The sequence below is a fragment of the Tachypleus tridentatus genome, chromosome 10 (assembly GCF_004210375.1).
Source record: "Tachypleus tridentatus isolate NWPU-2018 chromosome 10, ASM421037v1, whole genome shotgun sequence".
In the NCBI taxonomy this organism is placed as follows: Eukaryota; Metazoa; Arthropoda; class Merostomata; order Xiphosura; family Limulidae; genus Tachypleus; species Tachypleus tridentatus.
The window spans coordinates 44,593,449-44,614,744 of record NC_134834.1 but is presented as its reverse complement, the minus strand read 5'-3'; the positions used below and the strand labels follow the sequence as shown (position 1 = coordinate 44,614,744).

General features: G+C 32.3%; 1 long non-coding RNA gene across 3 annotated transcripts in view; it reads right to left on the bottom strand.

Moving 5' to 3' along the window:
* Nucleotides 1-588: 588 nt before the first annotated feature.
* The window catches only part of LOC143229168 (uncharacterized), a 51,425-nt gene continuing 30,717 nt past the window's right edge, over nucleotides 589-21,296 (bottom strand). For all 3 annotated transcript variants that reach the window (XR_013015706.1, XR_013015708.1, XR_013015707.1), the window contains 7 exons: nucleotides 20,781-20,832; nucleotides 17,569-17,620; nucleotides 14,356-14,407; nucleotides 11,138-11,189; nucleotides 7,927-7,978; nucleotides 4,714-4,765; nucleotides 589-1,553 (listed from right to left, as the gene is read on the bottom strand). This is a non-coding gene — a long non-coding RNA (uncharacterized LOC143229168). The remainder of the gene's footprint in view (nucleotides 1,554-4,713; nucleotides 4,766-7,926; nucleotides 7,979-11,137; nucleotides 11,190-14,355; nucleotides 14,408-17,568; nucleotides 17,621-20,780; nucleotides 20,833-21,296) is intronic.

Below are 21,296 nucleotides of genomic sequence, written 5' to 3'. Positions count from 1 at the left end.
AAAGTTACGAGAAGAAGCTCAACCAAAGCCTAGTTAAACGTAAAGTTAAATGCATTAGGAGAAAATGACCTAATTATAGAAATTATTTTCTTTATTTTGCAGAACATCCACGCAAGACATGCTTCTTCTTAAAGTTTGGAACAAAACGACGTTCTGCGTGCTAACAGTGGAGCTCGAGCGGAAGTTTACCGAATTGTCGTAATTTACTTAGTTACAACAAAATTTCTAGAGACGTGTTAATTGCCACAAACCATTTTAAGATAGCTCATACGATAGAGAATTTATAAACGCTATTAATGGGGTGAATAATTTATGGACATCCTGTAGGATTGTTAGTTGGACACATACTAATACCAGTATGTTGTTCTTATTAGTAATGTATTTCAATTTGTTGTTATGGCTTCAGTAGTTTTATGAACCATAAATAATACATTAGATCTCCTTTCTTTCAAGCCAAGGACTCAGAACTTGCTTGACAAAGCATCTGAAAGACAGCGCCATACTGACGTTGAATACCTTGATTTCTTTGACAAATTGTCTCATGTAAACTTGACTAACTGAAGACATAGAAGCTGAAATAACGGGCAATTAATAACACAACAAGAAATTATTTTCTTTATTTTGCAGAACATCCACGCAAGACATGCTTCTTAAAGTTTGGAACAAAACGACGTTCTGCGTGCTAACAGTGGAGCTCGAGCGGAAGTTTACCGAATTGTCGTAATTTACTTAGTTACAACAAAAATTTCTAGAGACGTGTTATTAATTGCCACAAACCATTTTAAGATAGCTCATACGATAGAGAATTTATAAACGCTATTAATGGGGTGAATAATTTATGGACATCCTGTAGGATTGTTAGTTGGACACACTTAAAAGGAAAATAAAAGAAGATAGAAACATAATACAAACCTTTGGACATTGAAGATAAAGAACTGTACTTTTTGTAGTAATTAAATTTTCTATTTCTTTCATGCTGGTTAAATGTTAAGTTAAAAGACTAATTAATAATAAAGTTAGGTTAAGAAAACAACAGATAAAGAACAATTTAATGAGAAAAATATTCAATATTTCTGAAGGACGTTTTAAAGGTTACGTAAATAAAAAAGGTTTGGATGAACAATGGTAAGTTGAAATATTAACACAATAATCCCTTACACCAGTCGACACCCTCACTACACATATTCATTAGAGAAAAGCTTAATTGAAAAATTTGATTTTTTCCCTACAAAGACTCGTAATATTCACTGAAAGCTTGCAAAATATTCTGAATACATACCATCGTGAAATTAACAGCATGGAAACACAAGAGGATTACAATCTCACGTACAAAAGCTTAACAACTGATTACTAAACTTCAAATCTACGTTATGCAGTAAAGGACGTTACATTTGTGGATGTTAAGCACAATTCTTCCTACAGATACAACACAAACTGTGAATACGGTTAACATCAGAAATTGTAAATAAACAGTCCCAAACTTTACATGTTTATACCTTACCTGGAATCACGGATTTCTTGCATTTACAGGTAATAGGAGAGGCTCATCTTTCCTAGTGAAGAAAATATTGAACACGTTTACTCTCATGTTTTATTTACACTTCACTGCTATTTCCATCTCACAGAAACTCTCAGATCAATTAAACAGCCAAAATTGCGTTTTCATTTAAAATCAAACGGTAATTCCAAAAGTCATCTTCATCGAGTACAATTCTTTAAATTTTATTTACAAATAAAACTACAATCAGAGGTTCCTTAATTAAAGTAACAGAAATTGGTCAAATGAACTAGGTCGATATTGACAAATGGCATGTTTATTCTACTTTTGTAGAGAGGCTGGATATTTATAGTTTCATGTATTAAGTAAGTGTATATATATTTCAACACATTACTCTATCAAGCAAAAGGAAAGAAACATGCGTACATACAGTAGCAATGCTTTTTAGGCTTGCACAGAAATAATACAAGAGGTACTTTCCCATATGTTATTTATATTAATAAACTGCTTTAACTATTGCTAAGATGTGAACTGGATTGCGTTTGTGAAACCTACTTACTATAAGTTAATATCCTTTACGTAAAATCCACCTGAATCATAGGAACCATTTCAATACATTTGGTTATGCTCGCAATAATGAATTTCTGTGCATAACAATTTAACCAAGGGAAGTATCTGTGCCCATAAGTTTTCAAATCCGTGTACAAACAACACAAGCGAGTACAAAATAAGCCAAACAATTCATGTTTTGGGTACTAGTTCACATCTTTCTTTGGAAAGAAAAACAGGCTAAAAATCATGAAGAAAACAATGTGTTTAAAAAAAATAATTAAAATTCTTCCACCTATTTCTATACACTTTTTCTCTTGATTTATCCTGCTCTAAATAGTAGTATCAGCACTGTAATAGAGAAAATCTAAAGAGACTGATCAACACTCCCGTGGAAAATTCTGACACACTACTTCCTACATAAACTGTGCAATTAAAACACTAATACCTCTTCATTCTCCATTATTCGTGACTATAGAAAACTTCTAAATCAACTTTAGAAACAGCGACAACTTTCTCTTCACTTTAAGCCATAATTCCGAACACTATTCTTTCCTGAAGTCTCGTGTGCAAAGAAATAATTGTTGCAAATCCAAAGTCTCTCTTTCTCCCATTAATTCCTTATTTTAACATGTTCAAACTACAGAAATACAAGAATGCTTAACTATTTATCTCAACTTTATGTACAATTTATGCTTGGACCAACGTCAAGCACAGTTTCCAAAACTTTGAACATTGTCTCACACGTTAAGTGAAAGAGCACGCCTCACGTCATGTCGAGAACTAAATAAAATAGCTCTTTTATAGCAATTTGGCATCAAAACATAGTTTGTTAATTGAATTTTAACATCATGCATATTTTAAAATTCTTGGAATCAATCCTCAGTGTCCTTTCCTACGAGAACCGTTACAGTTGCTCCTGTGAGGCTTCCTATTTAAAAAATTCTCCGTGTATTATGGAATTTTGCATAAATTATTACCTGTAACGAAAATATTACCGAGTGAAATACTAATTTTTATAACCTTCAATCTTCTTTGGCGACCGAGTTATCAGCCAGAAGCAACTGTGGAGTGCACCTGCCACATCCTCTCTTTCACAAATTTCCAGTCATTCTCGATGACATTTTAAAATCCATTTATTCAATCCAATATAAAGACATAAATGTAATCCATCAAAACATGTATAATGCTACATTGTTTTCAGGACAGAGTTTTTAAAATTTGTATTCAGTACGTAAGCAATGAAAACTATATAAAAGGCCTCTGGCCTTATATACGACGCCACTTGAATTATAGTTATCGGACATTCGTTGTTCTGTGCATGTTATCGTTGCGTGATCTCAGCTGCAGGACTTAAATTATTCTGAGTCCTAGTGCCAAAGTTATAAATACATTAAGCTTAAATCTCATCGAAAAAAGGTGCTAAAATGTAAGAGGTGGCACTAAAATACTAAACTCCTAGTTTATCGTGTACATCGTATAATTTAGTGTTCAAAAAAAGAAACTAAAATGTAAAATTCAACAACTTTACAGTTTCGATGGTGATGTAGCCAGAAAATTAACAAAATCTCTTCATTAACTATGCTAGTTAGAAGGTAGCTCCTGCATGACATTATTCTATAAAGTAACACAAACTAATAATTTTCCCAGCAGTTTGCAACTTGTACCATACATGGTGTCCATAAATTATTCAACCCACTATAGGCCCTTATTATGGGAGATATTTTAAAACGATTGGCGGGCAATTAATAACACAACAAGAAATTATTTTCTTTATTTTGCAGAACATCCACGCAAGACATGCTTCTTCTTAAAGTTTGGAACAAAACGACGTTCTGCGTGCTAACAGTGGAGCTCGAGCGGAAGTTTACCGAATTGTCGTAATTTACTTAGTTACAACAAAAATTTCTAGAGACGTGTTATTAATTGCCACAAACCATTTTAAGATAGCTCATACGATAGAGAATTTATAAACGCTATTAATGGGGTGAATAATTTATGGACATCCTGTAGGATTGTTAGTTGGACACACTTAAAAGGAAAATAAAAGAAGATAGAAACACACATGAAGTAATACAAACCTTTGGACATTGAAGATAAAGAACTGTACTTTTTGTAGTAATTAAATTTTCTATTTCTTTCATGCTGGTTAAATGTTAAGTTAAAAGACTAATTAATAATAAAGTTAGGTTAAGAAAACAACAGATAAAGAACAATTTAATGAGAAAAATATTCAATATTTCTGAAGGACGTTTTAAAGGTTACGTAAATAAAAAAGGTTTGGATGAACAATGGTAAGTTGAAATATTAACACAATAATCCCTTACACCAGTCGACACCCTCACTACACATATTCATTAGAGAAAAGCTTAATTGAAAAATTTGATTTTTTCCCTACAAAGACTCGTAATATTCACTGAAAGCTTGCAAAATATTCTGAATACATACCATCGTGAAATTAACAGCATGGAAACACAAGAGGATTACAATCTCACGTACAAAAGCTTAACAACTGATTACTAAACTTCAAATCTACGTTATGCAGTAAAGGACGTTACATTTGTGGATGTTAAGCACAATTCTTCCTACAGATACAACACAAACTGTGAATACGGTTAACATCAGAAATTGTAAATAAACAGTCCCAAACCATGTTTATACCTTACCTGGAATCACGGATTTCTTGCATTTACAGGTAATAGGAGAGGCTCATCTTTCCTAGTGAAGAAAATATTGAACACGTTTACTCTCATGTTTTATTTACACTTCACTGCTATTTCCATCTCACAGAAACTCTCAGATCAATTAAACAGCCAAAATTGCGTTTTCATTTAAAATCAAACGGTAATTCCAAAAGTCATCTTCATCGAGTACAATTCTTTAAATTTTATTTACAAATAAAAACTACAATCAGAGGTTCCTTAATTAAAGTAACAGAAATTGGTCAAATGAACTAGGTCGATATTGACAAATGGCATGTTTATTCTACTTTTGTAGAGAGGCTGGATATTTATAGTTTCATGTATTAAGTAAGTGTATATATATTTCAACACATTACTCTATCAAGCAAAAGGAAAGAAACATGCATACATACAGTAGCAATGCTTTTTAGGCTTGCACAGAAATAATACAAGAGGTACTTTCCCATATGTTATTTATATTAATAAACTGCTTTAACTATTGCTAAGATGTGAACTGGATTGCGTTTGTGAAACCTACTTACTATAAGTTAATATCCTTTACGTAAAATCCACCTGAATCATAGGAACCATTTCAATACATTTAGTTATGCTCGCAACAATGAATTTCTGTGCATAACAATTTAACCAAGGGAAGTATCTGTGCCCATAAGTTTTCAAATCCGTGTACAAACAACACAAGCGAGTATAAAATAAGCCAAACAATACATGTGTTAGGGTACTAGTTCACATCTTTCTTTGGAAAGAAAAACAGGCTAAAAATCATGAAGAAAACAATGTGTTTAAAAAAATAATTAAAATTCTTCCACCTATTTCTATACACTTTTTCTCTTGATTTATCCTGCTCTAAATAGTAGTCTCAGCACTGTAATAGAGAAAATCTAAAGAGACTGATCAACACTCCCGTGGAAAATTCTGACACACTACTTCCTACATAAACTGTGCAATTAAAACACTAATACCTCTTCATTCTCCATTATTCGTGACTATAGAAAACTTCTAAATCAACTTTAGAAACAGCCACAACTTTCTCTTCACTTTAAGCCATAATTCCGAACACTATTCTTTCCTGAAGTCTCGTGTGCAAAGAAATAATTGTTGCAAATCCAAAGTCTCTCTTTCTCCCATTAATTCCTTATTTTAACATGTTCAAACTACAGAAATACAAGAATGCTTAACTATTTATCTCAACTTTATGTACAATTTATGCTTGGACCAACGTCAAGCACAGTTTCCAAAACTTTGAACATTGTCTCACACGTTAAGTGAAAGAGCACGCCTCACGTCATGTCGAGAACTAAATAAAATAGCTCTTTTATAGCAATTTGGCATCAAAACATAGTTTGTTAATTGAATTTTAACATCATGCATATTTTAAAATTCTTGGAATCAATCCTCAGTGTCCTTTCCTACGAGAACCGTTACAGTTGCTCCTGTGAGGCTTCCTATTTAAAAAATTCTCCGTGTATTATGGAATTTTGCATAAATTATTACCTGTAACGAAAATATTACCGAGTGAAATACTAATTTTATAACCTTCAATCTTCTTTGGCGACCGAGTTATCAGCCAGAAGCAACTGTGGAGTGCTCCTGCCACATCCTCTCTTTCACAAATTTCCAGTCATTCTCGATGACATTTTAAAATCCATTTATTCAATCCAATATAAAGACATAAATGTAATCCATCAAAACATGTATAATGCTACATTGTTTTCAGGACAGAGTTTCTAAAATTTGTATTCAGTACGTAAGCAATGAAAACTATATAAAAGGCCTCTGGCCTTATATACGACGCCACTTGAATTATAGTTATCGGACATTCGTTGTTCTGTGCATGTTATCGTTGCGTGATCTCAGCTGCAGGACTTAAATTATTCTGAGTCCTAGTGCCAAAGTTATAAATACATTAAGCTTAAATCTCATCGAAAAAGGTGCTAAAATGTAAGAGGTGGCACTAAAATACTAAACTCCTAGTTTATCGTGTACATCGTATAATTTAGTGTTCAAAAAAAGAAACTAAAATGTAAAATTCAACAACTTTACAGTTTCGATGGTGATGTAGCCAGAAAATTAACAAAATCTCTTCATTAACTATGCTAGTTAGAAGCTAGCTCCTGCATGACATTATTCTATAAAGTAACACAAACTAATAATTTTCCCAGCAGTTTGCAACTTGTACCATACATGGTGTCCATAAATTATTCAACCCACTATAGGCCCTTATTATGGGAGATATTTTAAAACGATTGGCGGGCAATTAATAACACAACAAGAAATTATTTTCTTTATTTTGCAGAACATCCACGCAAGACATGCTTCTTCTTAAAGTTTGGAACAAAACGACGTTCTGCGTGCTAACAGTGGAGCTCGAGCGGAAGTTTACCGAATTGTCGTAATTTACTTAGTTACAACAAAAATTTCTAGAGACGTGTTATTAATTGCCACAAACCATTTTAAGATAGCTCATACGATAGAGAATTTATAAACGCTATTAATGGGGTGAATAATTTATGGACATCCTGTAGGATTGTTAGTTGGACACACTTAAAAGGAAAATAAAAGAAGATAGAAACACACATGAAGTAATACAAACCTTTGGACATTGAAGATAAAGAACTGTACTTTTGTAGTAATTAAATTTTCTATTTCTTTCATGCTGGTTAAATGTTAAGTTAAAAGACTAATTAATAATAAAGTTAGGTTAAGAAAACAACAGATAAAGAACAATTTAATGAGAAAAATATTCAATATTTCTGAAGGACGTTTTAAAGGTTACGTAAATAAAAAAGGTTTGGATGAACAATGGTAAGTTGAAATATTAACACAATAATCCCTTACACCAGTCGACACCCTCACTACACATATTCATTAGAGAAAAGCTTAATTGAAAAATTTGATTTTTCCCTACAAAGACTCGTAATATTCACTGAAAGCTTGCAAAATATTCTGAATACATACCATCGTGAAATTAACAGCATGGAAACACAAGAGGATTACAATCTCACGTACAAAAGCTTAACAACTGATTACTAAACTTCAAATCTACGTTATGCAGTAAAGGACGTTACATTTGTGGATGTTAAGCACAATTCTTCCTACAGATACAACACAAACTGTGAATACGGTTAACATCAGAAATTGTAAATAAACAGTCCCAAACTTTACATGTTTATACCTTACCTGGAATCACGGATTTCTTGCATTTACAGGTAATAGGAGAGGCTCATCTTTCCTAGTGAAGAAAATATTGAACACGTTTACTCTCATGTTTTATTTACACTTCACTGCTATTTCCATCTCACAGAAACTCTCAGATCAATTAAACAGCCAAAATTGCGTTTTCATTTAAAATCAAACGGTAATTCCAAAAGTCATCTTCATCGAGTACAATTCTTTAAATTTTATTTACAAATAAAAACTACAATCAGAGGTTCCTTAATTAAAGTAACAGAAATTGGTCAAATGAACTAGGTCGATATTGACAAATGGCATGTTTATTCTACTTTTGTAGAGAGGCTGGATATTTATAGTTTCATGTATTAAGTAAGTGTATATATATTTCAACACATTACTCTATCAAGCAAAAGGAAAGAAACATGCATACATACAGTAGCAATGCTTTTTAGGCTTGCACAGAAATAATACAAGAGGTACTTTCCCATATGTTATTTATATTAATAAACTGCTTTAACTATTGCTAAGATGTGAACTGGATTGCGTTTGTGAAACCTACTTACTATAAGTTAATATCCTTTACGTAAAATCCACCTGAATCATAGGAACCATTTCAATACATTTAGTTATGCTCGCAATAATGAATTTCTGTGCATAACAATTTAACCAAGGGAAGTATCTGTGCCCATAAGTTTTCAAATCCGTGTACAAACAACACAAGCGAGTATAAAATAAGCCAAACAATACATGTGTTAGGGTACTAGTTCACATCTTTCTTTGGAAAGAAAAACAGGCTAAAAATCATGAAGAAAACAATGTGTTTAAAAAAATAATTAAAATTCTTCCACCTATTTCTATACACTTTCTCTTGATTTATCCTGCTCTAAATAGTAGTCTCAGCACTGTAATAGAGAAAATCTAAAGAGACTGATCAACACTCCCGTGGAAATTCTGACACACTACTTCCTACATAAACTGTGCAATTAAAACACTAATACCTCTTCATTCTCCATTATTCGTGACTATAGAAAACTTCTAAATCAACTTTAGAAACAGCCACAACTTTCTCTTCACTTTAAGCCATAATTCCGAACACTATTCTTTCCTGAAGTCTCGTGTGCAAAGAAATAATTGTTGCAAATCCAAAGTCTCTCTTTCTCCCATTAATTCCTTATTTTAACATGTTCAAACTACAGAAATACAAGAATGCTTAACTATTTATCTCAACTTTATGTACAATTTATGCTTGGACCAACGTCAAGTACAGTTTCCAAAACTTTGAACATTGTCTCACACGTTAAGTGAAAGAGCACGCCTCACGTCATGTCGAGAACTAAATAAAATAGCTCTTTTATAGCAATTTGGCATCAAAACATAGTTTGTTAATTGAATTTTAACATCATGCATATTTTAAAATTCTTGAAATCAATCCTCAGTGTCCTTTCCTACGAGAACCGTTACAGTTGCTCCTGTGAGGCTTCCTATTTAAAAAATTCTCCGTGTATTATGGAATTTTGCATAAATTATTACCTGTAACGAAAATATTACCGAGTGAAATACTAATTTTTATAACCTTCAATCTTCTTTGGCGACCGAGTTATCAGCCAGAAGCAACTGTGGAGTGCTCCTGCCACATCCTCTCTTTCACAAATTTCCAGTCATTCTCGATGACATTTTAAAATCCATTTATTCAATCCAATATAAAGACATAAATGTAATCCATCAAAACATGTATAATGCTACATTGTTTTCAGGACAGAGTTTTTAAAATTTGTATTCAGTACGTAAGCAATGAAAACTATATAAAAGGCCTCTGGCCTTATATACGACGCCACTTGAATTATAGTTATCGGACATTCGTTGTTCTGTGCATGTTATCGTTGCGTGATCTCAGCTGCAGGACTTAAATTATTCTGAGTCCTAGTGCCAAAGTTATAAATACATTAAGCTTAAATCTCATCGAAAAAGGTGCTAAAATGTAAGAGGTGGCACTAAAATACTAAACTCCTAGTTTATCGTGTACATCGTATAATTTAGTGTTCAAAAAAGAAACTAAAATGTAAAATTCAACAACTTTACAGTTTCGATGGTGATGTAGCCAGAAAATTAACAAAATCTCTTCATTAACTATGCTAGTTAGAAGCTAGCTCCTGCATGACATTATTCTATAAAGTAACACAAACTAATAATTTTCCCAGCAGTTTGCAACTTGTACCATACATGGTGTCCATAAATTATTCAACCCACTATAGGCCCTTATTATGGGAGATATTTTAAAACGATTGGCGGGCAATTAATAACACAACAAGAAATTATTTTCTTTATTTTGCAGAACATCCACGCAAGACATGCTTCTTCTTAAAGTTTGGAACAAAACGACGTTCTGCGTGCTAACAGTGGAGCTCGAGCGGAAGTTTACCGAATTGTCGTAATTTACTTAGTTACAACAAAAATTTCTAGAGACGTGTTATTAATTGCCACAAACCATTTTAAGATAGCTCATACGATAGAGAATTTATAAACGCTATTAATGGGGTGAATAATTTATGGACATCCTGTAGGATTGTTAGTTGGACACACTTAAAAGGAAAATAAAAGAAGATAGAAACACACATGAAGTAATACAAACCTTTGGACATTGAAGATAAAGAACTGTACTTTTTGTAGTAATTAAATTTTCTATTTCTTTCATGCTGGTTAAATGTTAAGTTAAAAGACTAATTAATAATAAAGTTAGGTTAAGAAAACAACAGATAAAGAACAATTTAATGAGAAAAATATTCAATATTTCTGAAGGACGTTTTAAAGGTTACGTAAATAAAAAAGGTTTGGATGAACAATGGTAAGTTGAAATATTAACACAATAATCCCTTACACCAGTCGACACCCTCACTACACATATTCATTAGAGAAAAGCTTAATTGAAAAATTTGATTTTTCCCTACAAAGACTCGTAATATTCACTGAAAGCTTGCAAAATATTCTGAATACATACCATCGTGAAATTAACAGCATGGAAACACAAGAGGATTACAATCTCACGTACAAAAGCTTAACAACTGATTACTAAACTTCAAATCTACGTTATGCAGTAAAGGACGTTACATTTGTGGATGTTAAGCACAATTCTTCCTACAGATACAACACAAACTGTGAATACGGTTAACATCAGAAATTGTAAATAAACAGTCCCAAACTTTACATGTTTATACCTTACCTGGAATCACGGATTTCTTGCATTTACAGGTAATAGGAGAGGCTCATCTTTCCTAGTGAAGAAAATATTGAACACGTTTACTCTCATGTTTTATTTACACTTCACTGCTATTTCCATCTCACAGAAACTCTCAGATCAATTAAACAGCCAAAATTGCGTTTTCATTTAAAATCAAACGGTAATTCCAAAAGTCATCTTCATCGAGTACAATTCTTTAAATTTTATTTACAAATAAAAACTACAATCAGAGGTTCCTTAATTAAAGTAACAGAAATTGGTCAAATGAACTAGGTCGATATTGACAAATGGCATGTTTATTCTACTTTTGTAGAGAGGCTGAATATTTATAGTTTCATGTATTAAGTAAGTTTATATATATTTCAACACATTACTCTATCAAGCAAAAGGAAAGAAACATGCATACATACAGTAGCAATGCTTTTTAGGCTTGCACAGAAATAATACAAGAGGTACTTTCCCATATATTATTTATATTAATAAACTGCTTTAACTATTGCTAAGATGTGAACTGGATTGCGTTTGTGAAACCTACTTACTATAAGTTAATATCCTTTACGTAAAATCCACCTGAATCATAGGAACCATTTCAATACATTTAGTTATGCTCGCAACAATGAATTTCTGTGCATAACAATTTAACCAAGGGAAGTATCTATGCCCATAAGTTTTCAAATCCGTGTACAAACAACACAAGCGAGTATAAAATAAGCCAAACAATACATGTGATAGGGTACTAGTTCACATCTTTCTTTGGAAAGAAAAACAGGCTAAAAATCATGAAGAAAACAATGTGTTTATAAAAAATAATTAAAATTCTTCCACCTATTTCTATACACTTTCTCTTGATTTATCCTGCTCTAAATAGTAGTCTCAGCACTGTAATAGAGAAAATCTAAAGAGACTGATCAACACTCCCGTGGGAAATTCTGACACACTACTTCGTACATAAACTGTGCAATTAAAACACTAATACTTCTTCATTCTCCATTATTCGTGACTATAGAAAACTTCTAAATCAACTTTAGAAACAGCCACAACTTTCTCTTCATTTTAAGCCATAATTCCGAACACTATTCTTTCCTGAAGTCTCGTGTGCAAAGAAATAATTGTTGCAAATCCAAAGTCTCTCTTTCTCCCATTAATTCCTTATTTTAACATGTTGAAACTACAGAAATACAAGAATGCTTAACTATTTATCTCAACTTTATGTACAATTTATGATTGGACCAACGTCAAGTACAGTTTCCAAAACTTTGAACATTGTCTCACACGTTAAGTGAAAGAGCACGCCTCACGTCATGTCGAGAACTAAATAAAATAGCTCTTTTATAGCAATTTGGCATCAAAACATAGTTTGTTAATTGAATTTTAACATCATGCATATTTTAAAATTCTTGAAATCAATCCTCAGTGTCCTTTCCTACGAGAACCGTTACAGTTGCTCCTGTGAGGCTTCCTATTTAAAAAATTCTCCGTGTATTATGGAATTTTGCATAAATTATTACCTGTAACGAAAATATTACCGAGTGAAATACTAATTTTTATAACCTTCAATCTTCTTTGGCGACCGAGTTATCAGCCAGAAGCAACTGTGGAGTGCTCCTGCCACATCCTCTCTTTCACAAATTTCCAGTCATTCTCGATGACATTTTAAAATCCATTTATTCAATCCAATATAAAGACATAAATGTAATCCATCAAAACATGTATAATGCTACATTGTTTTCAGGACAGAGTTTTTAAAATTTGTATTCAGTACGTAAGCAATGAAAACTATATAAAAGGCCTCTGGCCTTATATACGACGCCACTTGAATTATAGTTATCGGACATTCGTTGTTCTGTGCATGTTATCGTTGCGTGATCTCAGCTGCAGGACTTAAATTATTCTGAGTCCTAGTGCCAAAGTTATAAATACATTAAGCTTAAATCTCATCGAAAAAGGTGCTAAAATGTAAGAGGTGGCACTAAAATACTAAACTCCTAGTTTATCGTGTACATCGTATAATTTAGTGTTCAAAAAAAGAAACTAAAATGTAAAATTCAACAACTTTACAGTTTCGATGGTGATGTAGCCAGAAAATTAACAAAATCTCTTCATTAACTATGCTAGTTAGAAGCTAGCTCCTGCATGACATTATTCTATAAAGTAACACAAACTAATAATTTTCCCAGCAGTTTGCAACTTGTACCATACATGGTGTCCATAAATTATTCAACCCACTATAGGCCCTTATTATGGGAGATATTTTAAAACGATTGGCGGGCAATTAATAACACAACAAGAAATTATTTTCTTTATTTTGCAGAACATCCACGCAAGACATGCTTCTTCTTAAAGTTTGGAACAAAACGACGTTCTGCGTGCTAACAGTGGAGCTCGAGCGGAAGTTTACCGAATTGTCGTAATTTACTTAGTTACAACAAAAATTTCTAGAGACGTGTTATTAATTGCCACAAACCATTTTAAGATAGCTCATACGATAGAGAATTTATAAACGCTATTAATGGGGTGAATAATTTATGGACATCCTGTAGGATTGTTAGTTGGACACACTTAAAAGGAAAATAAAAGAAGATAGAAACACACATGAAGTAATACAAACCTTTGGACATTGAAGATAAAGAACTGTACTTTTTGTAGTAATTAAATTTTCTATTTCTTTCATGCTGGTTAAATGTTAAGTTAAAAGACTAATTAATAATAAAGTTAGGTTAAGAAAACAACAGATAAAGAACAATTTAATGAGAAAAATATTCAATATTTCTGAAGGACGTTTTAAAGGTTACGTAAATAAAAAAGGTTTGGATGAACAATGGTAAGTTGAAATATTAACACAATAATCCCTTACACCAGTCGACACCCTCACTACACATATTCATTAGAGAAAAGCTTAATTGAAAAATTTGATTTTTCCCTACAAAGACTCGTAATATTCACTGAAAGCTTGCAAAATATTCTGAATACATACCATCGTGAAATTAACAGCATGGAAACACAAGAGGATTACAATCTCACGTACAAAAGCTTAACAACTGATTACTAAACTTCAAATCTACGTTATGCAGTAAAGGACGTTACATTTGTGGATGTTAAGCACAATTCTTCCTACAGATACAACACAAACTGTGAATACGGTTAACATCAGAAATTGTAAATAAACAGTCCCAAACTTTATTTACATGTTTATACTTTACCTGGAATCACGGATTTCTTGCATTTACAGGTAATAGGAGAGGCTCATCTTTCCTAGTGAAGAAAATATTGAACACGTTTACTCTCATGTTTTATTTACACTTCACTGCTATTTCCATCTCACAGAAACTCTCAGATCAATTAAACAGCCAAAATTGCGTTTTCATTTAAAATCAAACGGTAATTCCAAAAGTCATCTTCATCGAGTACAATTCTTTAAATTTTATTTACAAATAAAACTACAATCAGAGGTTCCTTAATTAAAGTAACAGAAATTGGTCAAATGAACTAGGTCGATATTGACAAATGGCATGTTTATTCTACTTTTGTAGAGAGGCTGGATATTTATAGTTTCATGTATTAAGTAAGTGTATATATATTTCAACACATTACTCTATCAAGCAAAAGGAAAGAAACATGCATACATACAGTAGCAATGCTTTTTAGGCTTGCACAGAAATAATACAAGAGGTACTTTCCCATATGTTATTTATATTAATAAACTGCTTTAACTATTGCTAAGATGTGAACTGGATTGCGTTTGTGAAACCTACTTACTATAAGTTAATATCCTTTACGTAAAATCCACCTGAATCATAGGAACCATTTCAATACATTTAGTTATGCTCGCAATAATGAATTTCTGTGCATAACAATTTAACCAAGGGAAGTATCTGTGCCCATAAGTTTTCAAATCCGTGTACAAACAACACAAGCGAGTATAAAATAAGCCAAACAATACATGTGTTAGGGTACTAGTTCACATCTTTCTTTGGAAAGAAAAACAGGCTAAAAATCATGAAGAAAACAATGTGTTTAAAAAAAATAATTAAAATTCTTCCACCTATTTCTATACACTTTCTCTTGATTTATCCTGCTCTAAATAGTAGTCTCAGCACTGTAATAGAGAAAATCTAAAGAGACTGATCAACACTCCCGTGGGAAATTCTGACACACTACTTCGTACATAAACTGTGCAATTAAAACACTAATACTTCTTCATTCTCCATTATTCGTGACTATAGAAAACTTCTAAATCAACTTTAGAAACAGCCACAACTTTCTCTTCATTTTAAGCCATAATTCCGAACACTATTCTTTCCTGAAGTCTCGTGTGCAAAGAAATAATTGTTGCAAATCCAAAGTCTCTCTTTCTCCCATTAATTCCTTATTTTAACATGTTGAAACTACAGAAATACAAGAATGCTTAACTATTTATCTCAACTTTATGTACAATTTATGATTGGACCAACGTCAAGTACAGTTTCCAAAACTTTGAACATTGTCTCACACGTTAAGTGAAAGAGCACGCCTCACGTCATGTCGAGAACTAAATAAAATAGCTCTTTTATAGCAATTTGGCATCAAAACATAGTTTGTTAATTGAATTTTAACATCATGCATATTTTAAAATTCTTGAAATCAATCCTCAGTGTCCTTTCCTACGAGAACCGTTACAGTTGCTCCTGTGAGGCTTCCTATTTAAAAAATTCTCCGTGTATTATGGAATTTTGCATAAATTATTACCTGTAACGAAAATATTACCGAGTGAAATACTAATTTTTATAACCTTCAATCTTCTTTGGCGACCGAGTTATCAGCCAGAAGCAACTGTGGAGTGCTCCTGCCACATCCTCTCTTTCACAAATTTCCAGTCATTCTCGATGACATTTTAAAATCCATTTATTCAATCCAATATAAAGACATAAATGTAATCCATCAAAACATGTATAATGCTACATTGTTTTCAGGACAGAGTTTTTAAAATTTGTATTCAGTACGTAAGCAATGAAAACTATATAAAAGGCCTCTGGCCTTATATACGACGCCACTTGAATTATAGTTATCGGACATTCGTTGTTCTGTGCATGTTATCGTTGCGTGATCTCAGCTGCAGGACTTAAATTATTCTGAGTCCTAGTGCCAAAGTTATAAATACATTAAGCTTAAATCTCATCGAAAAAGGTGCTAAAATGTAAGAGGTGGCACTAAAATACTAAACTCCTAGTTTATCGTGTACATCGTATAATTTAGTGTTCAAAAAAGAAACTAAAATGTAAAATTCAACAACTTTACAGTTTCGATGGTGATGTAGCCAGAAAATTAACAAAATCTCTTCATTAACTATGCTAGTTAGAAGCTAGCTCCTGCATGACATTATTCTATAAAGTAACACAAACTAATAATTTTCCCAGCAGTTTGCAACTTGTACCATACATGGTGTCCATAAATTATTCAACCCACTATAGGCCCTTATTATGGGAGATATTTTAAAACGATTGGCGGGCAATTAATAACACAACAAGAAATTATTTTCTTTATTTTGCAGAACATCCACGCAAGACATGCTTCTTCTTAAAGTTTGGAACAAAACGACGTTCTGCGTGCTAACAGTGGAGCTCGAGCGGAAGTTTACCGAATTGTCGTAATTTACTTAGTTACAACAAAAATTTCTAGAGACGTGTTATTAATTGCCACAAACCATTTTAAGATAGCTCATACGATAGAGAATTTATAAACGCTATTAATGGGGTGAATAATTTATGGACATCCTGTAGGATTGTTAGTTGGACACACTTAAAAGGAAAATAAAAGAAGATAGAAACACACATGAAGTAATACAAACCTTTGGACATTGAAGATAAAGAACTGTTTTTGTAGTAATTAAATTTTCTATTTCTTTCATGCTGGTTAAATGTTAAGTTAAAAGACTAATTAATAATAAAGTTAGGTTAAGAAAACAACAGATAAAGAACAATTTAATGAGAAAAATATTCAATATTTCTGAAGGACGTTTTAAAGGTTACGTAAATAAAAAAGGTTTGGATGAACAATGGTAAGTTGAAATATTAACACAATAATCCCTTACACCAGTCGACACCCTCACTACACATATTCATTAGAGAAAAGCTTAATTGAAAAATTTGATTTTTCCCTACAAAGACTCGTAATATTCACTGAAAGCTTGCAAAATATTCTGAATACATACCATCGTGAAATTAACAGCATGGAAACACAAGAGGATTACAATCTCACGTACAAAAGCTTAACAACTGATTACTAAACTTCAAATCTACGTTATGCAGTAAAGGACGTTACATTTGTGGATGTTAAGCACAATTCTTCCTACAGATACAACACAAACTGTGAATACGGTTAACATCAGAAATTGTAAATAAACAGTCCCAAACTTTATTTACATGTTTATACTTTACCTGGAATCACGGATTTCTTGCATTTACAGGTAATAGGAGAGGCTCATCTTTCCTAGTGAAGAAAATATTGAACACGTTTACTCTCATGTTTTATTTACACTTCACTGCTATTTCCATCTCACAGAAACTCTCAGATCAATTAAACAGCCAAAATTGCGTTTTCATTTAAAATCAAACGGTAATTCCAAAAGTCATCTTCATCGAGTACAATTCTTTAAATTTTATTTACAAATAAAACTACAATCAGAGGTTCCTTAATTAAAGTAACAGAAATTGGTCAAATGAACTAGGTCGATATTGACAAATGGCATGTTTATTCTACTTTTGTAGAGAGGCTGGATATTTATAGTTTCATGTATTAAGTAAGTGTATATATATTTCAACACATTACTCTATCAAGCAAAAGGAAAGAAACATGCATACATACAGTAGCAATGCTTTTTAGGCTTGCACAGAAATAATACAAGAGGTACTTTCCCATATGTTATTTATATTAATAAACTGCTTTAACTATTGCTAAGATGTGAACTGGATTGCGTTTGTGAAACCTACTTACTATAAGTTAATATCCTTTACGTAAAATCCACCTGAATCATAGGAACCATTTCAATACATTTAGTTATGCTCGCAATAATGAATTTCTGTGCATAACAATTTAACCAAGGGAAGTATCTGTGCCCATAAGTTTTCAAATCCGTGTACAAACAACACAAGCGAGTACAAAATAAGCCAAACAATTCATGTTTTGGGTACTAGTTCACATCTTTCTTTGGAAAGAAAAACAGGCTAAAATCATGAAGAAAACAATGTGTTTTAAAAAAATAATTAAAATTCTTCCACCTATTTCTATACACTTTTCTCTTGATTTATCCTGCTCTAAATAGTAGTCTCAGCACTGTAATAGAGAAAATCTAAAGAGACTGATCAACACCCCGTGGGAAATTCTGACACACTACTTCCTACATAAACTGTGCAATTAAAACACTAATACCTCTTCATTCTCCATTATTCGTGACTATAGAAAACTTCTAAATCAACTTTAGAAACAGCCACAACTTTCTCTTCACTTTAAGCCATAATTCCGAACACTATTCTTTCCTGAAGTCTCGTGTGCAAAGAAATAATTGTTGCAAATCCAAAGTCTCTCTTTCTCCCATTAATTCCTTATTTTAACATGTTGAAACTACAGAAATACAAGAATGCTTAACTATTTATCTCAACTTTATGTACAATTTATGATTGGACCAACGTCAAGCACAGTTTCCAAAACTTTGAACATTGTCTCACACGTTAAGTGAAAGAGCACGCCTCACGTCATGTCGAGAACTAAATAAAATAGCTCTTTTATAGCAATTTGGCATCAAAACATAGTTTGTTAATTGAATTTTAACATCATGCATATTTTAAAATTCTTGAAATCAATCCTCAGTGTCCTTTCCTACGAGAACCGTTACAGTTGCTCCTGTGAGGCTTCCTATTTAAAAAATTCTCCGTGTATTATGGAATTTTGCATAAATTATTACCTGTAACGAAAATATTACCGAGTGAAATACTAATTTTTATAACCTTCAATCTTCTTTGGCGACCGAGTTATCAGCCAGAAGCAACTGTGGAGTGCTCCTGCCACATCCTCTCTTTCACAAATTTCCAGTCATTCTCGATGACATTTTAAAATCCATTTATTCAATCCAATATAAAGACATAAATGTAATCCATCAAAACATGTATAATGCTACATTGTTTTCAGGACAGAGTTTTAAAATTTGTATTCAGTACGTAAGCAATGAAAACTATATAAAAGGCCTCTGGCCTTATATACGACGCCACTTGAATTATAGTTATCGGACATTCGTTGTTCTGTGCATGTTATCGTTGCGTGATCTCAGCTGCAGGACTTAAATTATTCTGAGTCCTAGTGCCAAAGTTATAAATACATTAAGCTTAAATCTCATCGAAAAAAGGTGCTAAAATGTAAGAGGTGGCACTAAAATACTAAACTCCTAGTTTATCGTGTACATCGTATAATTTAGTGTTCAAAAAAGAAACTAAAATGTAAAATTCAACAACTTTACAGTTTCGATGGTGATGTAGCCAGAAAATTAACAAAATCTCTTCATTAACTATGCTAGTTAGAAGCTAGCTCCTGCATGACATTATTCTATAAAGTAACACAAACTAATAATTTTCCCAGCAGTTTGCAACTTGTACCATACATGGTGTCCATAAATTATTCAACCCACTATAGGCCCTTATTATGGGAGATATTTTAAAACGATTGGCGGGCAATTAATAACACAACAAGAAATTATTTTCTTTATTTTGCAGAACATCCACGCAAGACATGCTTCTTCTTAAAGTTTGGAACAAAACGACGTTCTGCGTGCTAACAGTGGAGCTCGAGCGGAAGTTTACCGAATTGTCGTAATTTACTTAGTTACAACAAAATTTCTAGAGACGTGTTATTAATTGCCACAAACCATTTTAAGATAGCTCATACGATAGAGAATTTATAAACGCTATTAATGGGGTGAATAATTTATGGACATCCTGTAGGATTGTTAGTTGGACACACTTAAAAGGAAAATAAAAGAAGATAGAAACACACATGAAGTAATACAAACCTTTGGACATTGAAGATAAAGAACTGTACTTTTGTAGTAATTAAATTTTCTATTTCTTTCATGCTGGTTAAATGTTAAGTTAAAAGACTAATTAATAATAAAGTTAGGTTAAGAAAACAACAGATAAAGAACAATTTAATGAGAAAAATATTCAATATTTCTGAAGGACGTTTTAAAGGTTACGTAAATAAAAAAGGTTTGGATGAACAATGGTAAGTTGAAATATTAACACAATAATCCCTTACACCAGTCGACACCCTCACTACACATATTCATTAGAGAAAAGCTTAATTGAAAAATTTGATTTTTCCCTACAAAGACTCGTAATATTCACTGAAAGCTTGCAAAATATTCTGAATACATACCATCGTGAAATTAACAGCATGGAAACACAAGAGGATTACAATCTCACGTACAAAAGCTTAACAACTGATTACTAAACTTCAAATCTACGTTATGCAGTAAAGGACGTTACATTTGTGGATGTTAAGCACAATTCTTCCTACAGATACAACACAAACTGTGAATACGGTTAACATCAGAAATTGTAAATAAACAGTCCCAAACTTTATTTACATGTTTATACTTTACCTGGAATCACGGATTTCTTGCATTTACAGGTAATAGGAGAGGCTCATCTTTCCTAGTGAAGAAAATATTGAACACGTTTACTCTCATGTTTTATTTACACTTCACTGCTATTTCCATCTCACAGAAACTCTCAGATCAATTAAACAGCCAAAATTGCGTTTTCATTTAAAATCAAACGGTAATTCCAAAAGTCATCTTCATCGAGTACAATTCTTTAAATTTTATTTACAAATAAAACTACAATCAGAGGTTCCTTAATTAAAGTAACAGAAATTGGTCAAATGAACTAGGTCGATATTGACAAATGGCATGTTTATTCTACTTTTGTAGAGAGGCTGGATATTTATAGTTTCATGTATTAAGTAAGTGTATATATATTTCAACACATTACTCTATCAAGCAAAAGGAAAGAAACATGCATACATACAGTAGCAATGCTTTTTAGGCTTGCACAGAAATAATACAAGAGGTACTTTCCCATATGTTATTTATATTAATAAACTGCTTTAACTATTG